Source organism: Saimiri boliviensis, chromosome X (genome assembly GCF_048565385.1).
Source record: "Saimiri boliviensis isolate mSaiBol1 chromosome X, mSaiBol1.pri, whole genome shotgun sequence".
NCBI classification, from domain to species: domain Eukaryota; kingdom Metazoa; phylum Chordata; class Mammalia; order Primates; family Cebidae; genus Saimiri; species Saimiri boliviensis.
In genome coordinates, this window is record NC_133470.1 from 43,467,049 (window position 1) to 43,479,528 (window position 12,480).

The window sequence follows — 12,480 nt, forward strand, 5'->3', positions numbered from 1 at the left end:
GAGTATAATACAATGAGATAAGCCTGAACGACTACGAATATTTTAGAACTCGCACATTTCCATATTACAGAATATAACTACATCTTTAATATGGAAAACAGACAAAATACACAAGAGCCTACATTATTGTTCATCATAGAAATGTAAATAAAAATAGGCCAGCACGGTAGCTCACGCCTGTAATCCCAGCATTTTGGGAGGCCCAGGTAGGCAGATAGCTTGAGCTTAAGAGTTCAAGACCAGCCTGAGCAAGATGGTGAAGCCCTGTCTCTACCATAAATAAATAAATAAATAAGCCGGGCCATAGTGGCATGTGCCTGTAGTCTCAGCTACTTGGGAGGCAGAGGTGGGAGAATCACTTAAGCCCAGAATGCAGAAGTTGCCAGGGAGCTAAGAGGTTGCAATGAGCGGAGATCGAGCCACTGCATTCAGACCTGGCAATAGAAGGAGACCTTGACAAGAAAGAAAGAAAAGAAAAGAAAAGAAAGAAAGAAAGAAAGAAAACAGAAAAAGAAAAAAAGAGAATGACTATGAGTTCATCATAGCTGCAGATAGTACATTTCCAAACGCAGAGAGGTAAACCAAAAAGGTTTGTTGCTTAAGCATCTATATTAGGATTCAACCAAAGGGTCAGAACCAGTAGGAAATTATAAACATACACACACACACACATACACACACACACACACACACACACACACACACACACACACATTCTCTGTTCATTCATTCCTTCGAAGCTATTGTCTTAGACGATTGTGGTGGTGGCTAAGTAAATCCAAAAACTGTAGGGCAGGCAGTCAGGAAGGGAAGATCAGGAGCAGGCTGGAACCAATGCACATAGGCCAAAGGTGTCATCCATCCATAGGGGAAATTCTCTTTCTCTGAGGTACTCAGCGCCCTCAGTCCTGATTGAAAGGCTTTCCAACTGATTCCATCAGGCCCACGTAGATTATCCAGGATTATCTCAATAACTTTAAGTCAACTGATTAGGAGCTTTAATTACACCAGCAAAATACCTCTAGAGCAACACCTAGATTGGCATTCGATTGAATAACTGTGGGCTATAGCCTAACCAGTGGACAACATTACAAACCACCTATGATGGCAAGTGAATAAATGAATTCTGTTAATAGCCACCTTGGCTTTTTATTATTACAGGTAATTTAAGCACAAGCGACATAAATCAATAGCGGCCGCGAGTTGATGTATGAGAGTCCCACTTTGGAACTTCAGAGTTGGAAGGGGCCATGAAAAGCTTAATCTGTATTTCAGTACAGCCGAGGCATCTGCATCTCGTCCACTCTAGCGCTCGGCGGGGCTGGGGCGTTTCGGCAGTGGCGCGCCCAGCTGGACGGGAGGGGAGCCCACCTGGAACGCTGCGCCGCGAGTGCGGGAGCGGCGAGTGGGCGGGGCATCGAGGCGGCGGGTGGCGACGGCGCTCAGCCCGCCAGAAGAACGCGCGGCGGGCAGACGGCTGGAAGCCGCTCCGGTAGGGCGAGCGCGGCCGGCGGTGGGTGGGAGGAGAGGTTGGGGGAGGAAGGAAAGGGAAGAGGCGGAGCGTGGGAGCGCACAGTGTCAGGAATACAATAGTGCTCCGCGCCGCCTCAGCCGCCGCCGCCGCCCAACCGCCTGCCCGGCGCTGAGGCCTGACGGGCCGGGCGGACCAGGGCCGAGGGCGGGAGCTGAGGCGTGGGGGGCGGCCCCGGCGGGGGGCGGGGGCGAGGAGGGGATTAAGGGGCAGGTGCGAGGGAGGGAAGAGAAGAAAGCGAGCGGTTAGGGGGGCGGTTACCACTCTGACTGGACTCGCCCGGCACGTTGCCGGGCCGCGGCGTGGAGCCGTGCAGGAGCCGCGAGCCAGCTGCACTGAGGTAGGCGCCGCGGAGGCCGGACGCGGCGCGGGCGAGGTTGGGGGCGTCGCGCCGGGTGGGCGGCGGGAGCGGCGGCCTCCAGGAGTGGAAGCGGGCGGCGCGGAGCGCACAGTCCCGGCCCGGCCTCGCCGCGCTCCGGGTCGCTCTGGTTCCACATCGTGGTCGCCTCCGGCGTCCCCGGCGCCTTGGGACCGAGAGCGTGTGTGGGCTGAGGTAAAGTGCTTGGTGGCCCCTCTGCTGGCCCGGGCAGTGCCTGGTGGCCCGGGCGGGGGGCGGGGGCGGACGCTCGAGCTCGGCTGCAGCTCCCGGCTACACCGGGCAGGAATTGAGCGCCATAACTGTTGCGGCTCTTTCCTCCGGTGCCCCCTCCTGGCGCCCCCTCCTCGGTCCCTGCCCTTTGCCTGGGTTCGGGGCTGACGGGGCCAGACCCGAGGCGGGAGGACCTGCTCTGTCTGCCGCCAGGGGTCGGATGCTCCAGGGAGCGAGGGCGCGCCCTGGCTGTTTCAGATGTTGGGGGGCGGAAAGAACCGAATGCCTGGAAGGGGAGGACGAACGGTGCTGGGAGCGGCGAGGTAACCCGGGGAGCCCGGGGTGCTCACCCGGCAGGAGCGGGAGCGCGGGCGCCCCGCGGGTCGGCGAACTTTCCCTCCCGCTGGCGTCATTGTTCTAACTGCAGGTCCGTGGCCGCGGAGCGCCGGGCGGTCCCGGGGTGGGAAAAACGTGAGGGCTTTGCTAGTTTTTCGGGAAATTTTCCCACTGTTGGGCACGGCGAAGTTAACTTTTCTCCAGCTCTCGAGTTCGTTTTATTCCCTCTGCCCCGGGGGCCGTAGTTTTTTTTTTTTTCTTTTTTTTTTTTCTTTTCTTTCTTTTTTTTTTTTTTTTTTTTTTTTTTTTTTGATAGCCTTCAGTCTTTTCTCCCGCTTTTCAGAGCAGAGCCAGTGGTTCGGTGGAGTCTGGCTTTAAATTGCACAGGGCAGCTTGAGTTTATTATTTGTGGGGAGGGAGTGGCGGGATCTCGAGTGAGTGGCCACAATGGTGGTATGTGGAGGCATGTTTCAAAGTTTTTATCGCTGTGCAGCCCTGGGACATATGTAGCTACTAGGGGATTTGGCAAGAAAGTTGTTTGGCCGCTTCTCCGACTTTGAGTTGCAAGGAAATCCTTGGCCTCAGATGTGCGCGAGTTGTTTGTGTGTGTGTGCGTGCGCGCGCCGTGAGATGCGTTTATCTATGAAGCTTGAGGATGAGATTCCCCCCTCCCGCCGTCTGATTGTGTAAGAAGTCAAAACCGTGTGGAAGGTGATTCCAGTGGTAGCCTGGAGGGAAAGGCGACCTCATTCCCTGTGTTCAGTCTGATAAAGTGAACTGCCGCTCTCTAAACTTAGGAAGTAATGAAAAGTAATTTAGGTAAAAACTGGTTGCACAACATCTTTGCTTAGTTTAAGCAACCCAGAATCCACTTTCCCAGACCAGTTCGCCTCTTTAATACTTTACCTGCAGCCACTTCTTGTCAGTCTAGGCTGGGAGGGGGTAAGAGTAGGGCTGAGAGAGGAGTCGGCCTGAACAAAGCATTGTGCTTTTATTTAGTTTAATACTTCCAAAACATCTGTAGACAATGGGAATGTGGATTCCGGCTTCTGTACCCTCTGAGTGATGTGGTTCTCATGCTTTTGTAGCATCATGTGATTACTCTTCGGATAAGTGAAAATCGTTTTTTTTTTTTCTTTTTCGTTTAACCTAGGAGTATTCTACCTTCATAACATCATTTTCTCTTTCATTTAAAGTGAGCTCTGAGCTTAAATACTTAAACTGTAAAAGGATAATACCCTCTCTTCAAGGATTACCTGAGATCTCTGAGAAGTGCTTCAGTGCCCAGCAGGTATTCAACTCTCAATCGATGTTAGCCACCATCATTGCCACCTTTTCTCCAGTTGTGCTTTTCTTTCCGCTTTTGCTTGCTAGAGAATAGCTTTTAACCCAATATTGTTGCCTTGCATTTTCTGTTCAGTCAATTCTGGAATACTCAGGGGGTACAAGTCTGGCTCTAGAATTCACACTTTCTCTCTCTCCTCTGAGTCATATTGCTTGCCCTCGGCAATGTGATGTGAATCTGGTCACAGGTAGAAAAAAGTAGAAAAAGGCCTCCCACTCCTCCCTGAAGTGTTTGTGACCCACCTTTAGGTCCATAGGAGAGATTCCCAGGAGCAAGACAGGTGATGGTGCAGGGCTGGCATCATAGCTGAGAAGTGTGGGTTGGTGAAAGTTAAAATAAAGAAGAAAGGGTGTTGAATTGTAGGTTTAGTATGGTCTTCTCCTTTAATAATGCTTGTCTTTTCCCTCTCTTGTGTTCCACCAACTATAGCAACTATTTTTTCCCCTAACCTACACAAAGCATCTTCTTTCTGCCCACAACTTTGAGGTCTGGCTGGAACTAGGCAAGTATTTTGGAGGAGGTGGGGGAGGTAGGAGGCATCAGGTGTTGGTAAAGACATGGCATTATGGAAGGCTCTTACAAACCTTGATCAGAGACAGAGACAGTCCAAAAATGAAGTTGAACAGTATCATGGGACATAATGCACCAACCTCCTCATGGAGCTTACACAAAAGGAGCCGAGAAGATAGAGGTAATATGCTGTCTCACATTAAGAATATCTCTCATTGAGGTATAAATTACTATGATCTTGACTTGCTCCACAATATAGGTGAGGAGTGTTGGGTGACACCCATCTGGCACTATCCTAACATGGGGACACTTAAATGGCTCACACGTTTCTGTTGTTCCAGTTATAGTGGCTGGGAAAGCTGAAGCATTCTGGTCTGCGTGGTGGGGAGGATCTAGGATGAATGCGTAGAAGTGATGAAAGAATAAACGGGTACTAGCAAGTAAGTGGTCATTACAGGCCAAATAACTACCACTTTGAGTTTTCTGTTTTCTGGAATCTTTGTGACTCCCCCATGGTTATTTTTGCCTTCTTCCTGTAGGTCTTTCCATTGACAATAGCAGCAAAGCTCTTACCATCAGAACTGCCTCTTGTGCTTTTCTTGGGAGAAAGTAAGAAAAAAAAGGTCCCAGGAAAAACTTGCCTGATTTCATAGCGAGGCTTGGGAAAAGGAAGGTAAGAACTTAGAAGGCAGCTGACTGAAGAAAGTAAAGGTCCTGGTGTGGGGAAATAGTACTGGGGCTTTGACCAATAGGAGACACCTCTGAGCTCATCAGTACTTTACAAGCAGCAAGTATTTAATCTTTGCCACAACCCAGGAACCATGGCTGTTCCTTGCTACCCAAGGAGTTACTTTTCCCTTGGCATTGGCTGATGGTCAAGGAAACCCGAGCCTAGAATGTGTTTTTTTTTGAGACAGCTGACAAGAAAATATGATACCAGCATGGCCAATACACTAGACTTTGTGTGTTGGAATCTTCTGAGACACATTCTTTTCTAGATTTTAAAAACTTATTTTGATAATTATGAAATGTTGCAAGAATAGTACAAAGAACTCACTATATTCCCAATTGTTAATAGTTTGCTCTCATTTGCTTTATCACTTGTTCTTTTTCTTTTTCCAAACCATTTGTTAGTAATCACTGAGATGTATTATTTGTTCATTCTTTCAAAGCATTTGTTAGTAATCACTGAGAGATTGCTACTTATCAAGGGCATTCTGTCCAGAACAGTGGCTCGGGTGCAGCCACTGGGTATAGCAGAACAGTGGTGGTGAGACAGGGCCCCAGAGGTAGAGCAAAGTATACCTATAGCTGTGAAGCACACATTTGTAAACTGTTTAAAATCTCTAGTACTAGATTTAGAAATCATTGTCAATTGTAAAAGTGGTTAAGATAAACCCCACTATTCTCACGATTCTTGTAAAGTTTGTTCTTGCTATGCCAAACTTTAATATTGTTAATGAAAATTCACTCCACTCACCAACATTGCAGCAATAATATATTCTCCAACATTTTCATTTAATTCATTCAGCAAACACGCATTGAACACCTTCTGTTTGCTAGGGGTATAAGAGGTGAAAGATAATCATCCCCTTTACAGCTCAACTTCTGTAAAGGAATTAAGTCATCTTCTCACAGTCAGGGGGAAGAGGACTCTGCTGAAGGCATTCACAGGGAGTGAGGGGAGCACCATCCTGGTTAAGGGTCTGAGGAGTAGATCTCTGGGAGTCATTTGGGATGGATGTAACTATGAAGATCTATCTTCTCTGAGGCCTACTCTTAAATGACAAGGTTCATGAGTTAGGGAAGCCTTTGGTATTATATGAGGTCAGGCCAACTTGGATTCAGTCCTAGCTCTACTACTTGCTCTTGGCCAGTTACTTCTCTGTGCCTCAATTTCTTTGACAAACCATATCTCTGAGGTTAGTAGTGAGAATTAATTGATGCTCTGTAAACATTCATTTCATCGTACTCTACAAAAATGCAATATATGGGGAAATTGTATGAAAAGTAATCGGTATTAAGGTGGGATCCAAGAGAGGGTGTTTCTGTTTTTTCAACAAATAAATATCTAATTGCAGTAAGAGCTATGATGGAGATTACCATATAGGATAATAACAATAGCAGCAATGATTTCTTAAACATTTCCTGTGTGCCAAGTACAGTGCTAAGTGCTTAACTGAGGATCTCTCTCTCCGAGGTGTGAAGGTGAAGCACAGGTAACTTGCCCAAGCTCACACAGCAAGTATGAGGTAGAATGCCCCTGTGAGGGAGACCAGCATGGTGCCCTGAGCCTTGAGAATGAGCAGGAATAAGCAAAGTATAGGTTAGAGAGAAGGGATTGCCGGGCAAGGGTAGCAGCAGGTGGTGTTAGGGCACTGGATGGGAGAGAGATGTGGAAAGGATCCACAGAGGTTCGGCTAGGACCTGGGGAAAGAGAGAAGAGGTAGGCAGGGGAAGATTGACAGGGCCTTACGGGACCTCATTAAGGAGCTTGTGTTTTATTCCAAGTACAATAGGAGGTTACTGGAAGGTGTTCTCTCTCTCTCTCTCTCTCTCTCTCTCTCTCTCTCTCTCTCTCTCTCTCTGTCTGTCTTTCTCTGTCTCTGTTTCTGTCTCTGTCTCTCTCTCTCTGTCTTTCTCTCTCTCTCTCTGTGTGTGTGTGTGTGTATGTGTGTGTGTGTGTGTTTAATTCAGAAAAGCATATAGTGAGTCCTAAACAAAAATGGTTTAAGAAAGTCATTTCCCCTTTAGTGTCCCACCTTGCGATCCAATAGAGGCAATATCTCTGGACCAAATGTGTAGGTCTTAAACAGTTTTTATTGACTACCATTAACATGGCTAAAAAGAGTTGCTATGATGCTGGAAGAAGCTGTTCCTTCAGAATGCTTCTAGAAGGAGGTTTAATTAGGCTCTTATAGCTGATGCTTTTTAGGCTGCATTAAGGGAGCTCTTTCAGCTTTCACTGATCCCTGTCACATGAGGAAAAAGTAGAATTGAGAGAAAATGTAATTCCTGGAAACCTGAGTTGTTGTTCAGTGTTAGAAATGGAACTGTCGAGTATAAGACTTTGGTTTAAATATATCATGATAAAGATACTTCAGTGACTAAATGGAAATTTTTTATGTTTTTTGTTTTTTGCATGTGTGTGCCATCTGTGATGGCAGACAGCACATTTGTTAGAATCTGGGAAGACTTAAGTATTTTTTCAATACTTATATATTTATTTATTCTCATACAGGTACTGGAAGTTTTTCTGTTTGAAACTATTTCTTATCTACAGAGTAAACTTCACAGGAGGAAAACCAGTGTTCTATTCCCCTTCCCATAAGTACTAGGCCACAAACGTATTTACTTTTAAGTAGCCTGTGTCAATTAGCTTTTTGGGGGAGGGTGGTTAGCTGGTGGCTAGATGATCTGGGATAGCCTTGCTTACACATCTGGTGGTTGGCAGGCTGGTTGGTCTAGGAGCCCCTAAGCTGGGATGGTTTCTCTCCACTCCATGTGGTCTGCCCTCCAGCTGGCTAGCCTGGACTTATTAACATGGTGGTCTCAAAGTCATGAAGAGTAGCAAGTGAGAGCAAGCACCAGTGCACAAGCACTTTTCAAATGTTTGCTGTGTCACATTTGTTACTGTCCCATAAGCTAAAGCAGGCATACCCAAACTACGGCCCCGCAGGCCGCATGCGGCCCCCTGCGGCCATTTATCCGGCCCCCCGCCGCACTTCAGGAAGGGGCACCTCTTTCATTGGTGGTCAGTGAGAGGAGCACAGTATGTGGTGGCCCTCCAGCGGTCTGAGGGACAGTGAACTGGCCCCCTGTGTAAAAAGTTTGGGGATGCCTGAGCTAACGTGTGGAAGTGCTTCTGTGACCAAGTCCAGGGTCATTGTGGGAAGTGACCATTCAAAGGTGTAGATACAGAGAGATGTTTAAAAATTTGGGGCCATTACTGCAATAACTCATAATAATTAGTAATGAATGTAAGCTCTTAACTTTTGGTAAATCTTTGTTAAACACCCATTTCTGAATGTAGTGTATTCTAGAGACTAAGTAATGTGATCATGCCATTAGTAACACCTCTTCCACCAACTGTGGAATGGAATGATGGTTCTTCTAGGAAGAAGCCAAAGGGAGACTGTGTGGTTTTGGACATAGATATTCTTGTGAGTGGCTTAACTGCTTTCTGATCTTGTGTGGCTATTATCAAAGTAGTCCCTAGATTTCCTCAACCTTCCAGGCAAGCATTATCACGAAAACCCTAGCATATTAGACTGTACTGTGTTTTGTGGTCAAGCAAAAAGACTGTTATTTGGGAACCACTACCATCTAAGAGATGAAAGAAACATTTGCGGTCTTTCCTTGGAACCTTTATGTGATTTATAATTTGTACCTAGGAGAGGAAATCCTTACTTGAGCATTGGTAATAAGGACAAGGGATTCTCTATAGATATGTTTTATTTGGTCAAGATTTAAAAATCTTCCTGTGGTTGCAGTGAAAAATCCAGCATTGTATTGTGAAGTGAGTGGCCGGGAATTACCAATCTGGGGCATCAGCCTTTGACCTTTGCTTGTGAAGATCTCAGAAGTAACGCTTTCCACGTAACTGAAATAGGCTTTACAACAGCTTGTGGCCTGAAATATGTTACATGAAAATGCAACTGGACCCTAGGAAGTATGTGTGGGAAACTATACAAGGCTCATTTTGTATGTCTTAGAGATGTACATTCCTCCAGAAAATTGCCTGGTGATAGAATCTTAGCTTTTCTTCTTTTCTCCTAGGATAAAAATTGAAAATCTCTGACATTTTAAAAGTCAATGACTTGAAAGAGCAATCAAAATTTATAAACACACACATCATTAGACCCCAAAAACACTTCCAGGAATTTATTCAACAAATATTTGCATATTAATTGGAGTATTGCTTTTAGTAACAAAAGATTGGTAATATCCTAAGGGTCAGTCAAGGATATTGAAGACACTGATAGTTTGGAGCATGCATGACCAAGCAGGTAGAGGATGAGAGGGAGACTTTTCACTACATAAATTCTTATATATGCCTTTTGAATTTTAAGCAATGTTAATAGATTTTCTTAGTTTAAAAGTTAAATACATTTTTTAAAGAGGTGATATATAGTAATGTGAATCCTATCCAAGTTGACCTGATGAGAGCTATCCCCTGTTAAAAAAGAAAAATCTATCCAATTTCCCCCCCCCAGAAATGCCTTACAATAGTGTACTTCTGAATTTTTAACTATAGTTCTGCCTTTTCCAGAATGTCACATGAGTGGAATCATACAATATGTAGCCTTTTTTGGTCTGTCTTTTAGTGGATTCATCCATATTATGTGAACTAATAGTCTGTTCCTTTTCATTAAATGAATATCCATTGTATGGATGTACCACAGTTTGTTCATTCACCTGTTGAAGGGTGACTTAGTTGTTACCAGTTTTTTGGTGGTTATGAATAGAGCTGTGGTAAACATTAGTGTACAGATCTCTGTGTGGACATTAGTTTGCACTTTATTTGGGTAAATACATAGGAATGGGATTAGTGGATTTTTCTCTGACAGAAATTACCAAACTATCTTCCAAAGTGGTTCCACCACTTTATATTCTCTCCTTCCATGAATGTGAAATATGTATTGAGGTTCATCTTCCGTGTATGGATGTCTAGTTGTCCCAGTGCCACTTGTTGAAAAGACTGTCCTTTCTCCATTGAATTGCCTTTGCATATGTGTCAAAAATCAGTTGACTATGCTTCTGTGGATCTATTTCTGGGCTCTCTGTTGCATTGGTGTATGTATCTATCATTTCTCCATTAACACACAGTCTTGATTACTATAACTTTATAAGTAGTCTTGAAACCAGGTAATATGAGTACTCTGGCTTTTTTAAAAGTTTTCTCTCAGGGTATCCTTAATTAAAAATGATTTTTTAAATAGAAATGGGATCTCACTGTATTGGCCAGGCTGGTCTCAAACTCCTGGCCTTAAGCAGTCCTCCCACCTTGGCCTCCCAAAGTGCTGGGGTTACAGGCATGAGCCACTACCTCTGGCCTTTTTTGCTTTTTAAGAAACAGGGTCTTGCTCTGTCACTTAGGCTACAGTGCAGTGGCCCCATCATAGCTCAATGCAGCCTTGAACTCCCAGGCTCAAGTGATCCTACTGTCTCAATCTCCTGAATACTGGGGCTATGGGCACATGCCACCATGCCCAGCTATTTAAAAATATTTTTTTGTGTGGAAATAAGGTCTCACTATGTTCCCCAGGCTGGTCTCGAACTCCTGCCTCAAGTGATCCTCCTGCTTTGGCCTCCCAAAGAGTTGGAATTATAGGCGTGAGCCACTGCACCTGACCTGGCTCTTTTCTACTTTTTCAGAATTGTAGTGATAAGAGAGGACATTCTTAACTTGTTCCAATCTTGGAAAGCATTCCATCTCTCACCATCAAGTATGATGTTAGTTGTGGGACATTTTTTCTATATATATACTCTGTTGTGCAGAAAAGAGTTAACATAGCAGGCCTGAGGCTGCTCTCTTTAGAAGGCCAACATGCACAATTGGCCCTTAGCTGGTGTTTGGGAAACTGGCTTTTCAAGTGTTTAAACAGAAAAGATTATATTCTACCTTCATTTATTTCTTTTCCAATGTTCTTCATTTCTTTATAGTAATCCAGTTTCCTACCTTGATCAGTTTTCTGCCTGAAGAATTCCCTTTAGCCTGTCTTTTGAGGGCAGATATGCTGGCAGTAAATTCTCTGTTTTTGGTTGTCTTAGAATGTTTTTATTTTCCTTCACTTTTGAAAGGACACTTCTGTGAGTTGACAGTTTTTTTCCCTCTTTCAACATAGTACTCCACCATTGCCTTGCTTACATGGTTTCTGACGAGAAGGCTGCTGTAATTCTTTTTTTTTGTTTGTTTGTTTTTTGTTTTTTGTTTTTAATGCCTTAAGTTCTGGGATACATGTGCAGAACGTGCAGGTCTGCCACATAGGTATACATTGCCATGGTGGCCCGCTGTACCCATCAACCCATCACCCACATTAGGGACCTCTTCCAATGCTATCCCTCTCCCTGTCCCCCATGCCCTGACAGGCCCTGGTGTGTGATGTTCCTCTCCCTGCATCCATGTGTTCCCAGTGTTCAACTCCCACCTGTGAGTGAGAACATGCGGTGTTTGGCTCTCTGTTCCCACATTAGTTTGAGGCTGCTGTAATTCTTATCCTTGTTCCTCCATAGTTAATGTCTTTTTTCCTCTGACTACTTTGAAGATATTCTTTTTGTCTTTGGTTTTCCACAGCTTGAATATGATATGCCTAAATGTGGCTTTTAAAATCTTTTCATATTTAAACTGCTTTGTGTTCTCTAATTTATGGTTTGTTGTCTGTCACTAATTTTGGAAAGTTCTCAGCCATTATTTCTTCAGATTATTCTTCTATCCTGTTCTTGTTTTTCTCTTTCTGGGATTCCAGTTATAAGTGTGTTATACTGTGTGTTATTGCCCCACAGTTCTTGAATACTCTTCAGTATTTTCCCTCATTTGTCTCTTTTTAATTTTTGTTGACTGACCAATAAGCTTGATCTTCAGGCTCACTGATTCTTCCCTTCACTGTGTCAAGTCTACTATTGAGCCCACTGTTTTACTGTGTGTGTTTAATTTCTAGCATTTCTCTTAGATTCATTCTTTTTTGTTTGTTTAATTGACATATCCATCACCTTCAACATTTATAATTTCTTTGTAGTGCTAACATTTCCAATCATCTTTTCTAAGCAAACTTGAAATATACAATACATTGTTATTAGCTATAATCATACTACTGTGTAGTAGAGCACTAGAACTTATTGTTCCTATCTAACTGACCAACCTCTTCCCATCTTCCCTCTGCCCTCCCCATCTTCTGATAGCCACTATTTTATTCTCTACTTCTATGAGATTGGCGTTTTTGTATTCTACATAAAAGTAAGATCATGTGGTATTTGTCTTCCTGCACCTAGCTTATTTCACTTATCACAGTGTCTTCCAGATTCATCCATGCTACTGCAAATGACAGGATTTTATTCTCTTTTTATAGTTTCTGTCTCTTTGCTGAAATTATCTGTCTGGTCTTGCATATTGTCTACTTTTTACATTAGAGTCTTTAAGATATTAATCATAGTTCTTTTAAATTTTGT

General features: G+C 44.2%; 1 protein-coding gene across 9 annotated transcripts in view; it reads left to right on the forward strand.

The window, feature by feature from the left end:
* The first annotated feature begins 1,452 nt into the window (after window positions 1-1,452).
* Window positions 1,453-12,480, forward strand: part of JADE3 (jade family PHD finger 3) — a 145,887-nt gene continuing 134,859 nt past the window's right edge. For 2 of the 9 annotated variants that reach the window (XM_074392098.1, XM_074392099.1), the window contains exon 1: window positions 1,782-1,871. The gene's annotated coding sequence lies outside the window, so the exon portion shown is untranslated. Of the gene's footprint in view, window positions 1,493-1,572; window positions 1,872-2,922; window positions 4,985-12,480 lie in introns of those variants that run through there. The other 7 variants (XM_074392096.1, XM_074392097.1, XM_074392101.1 and 4 more) reach the window with 7 other exon arrangements.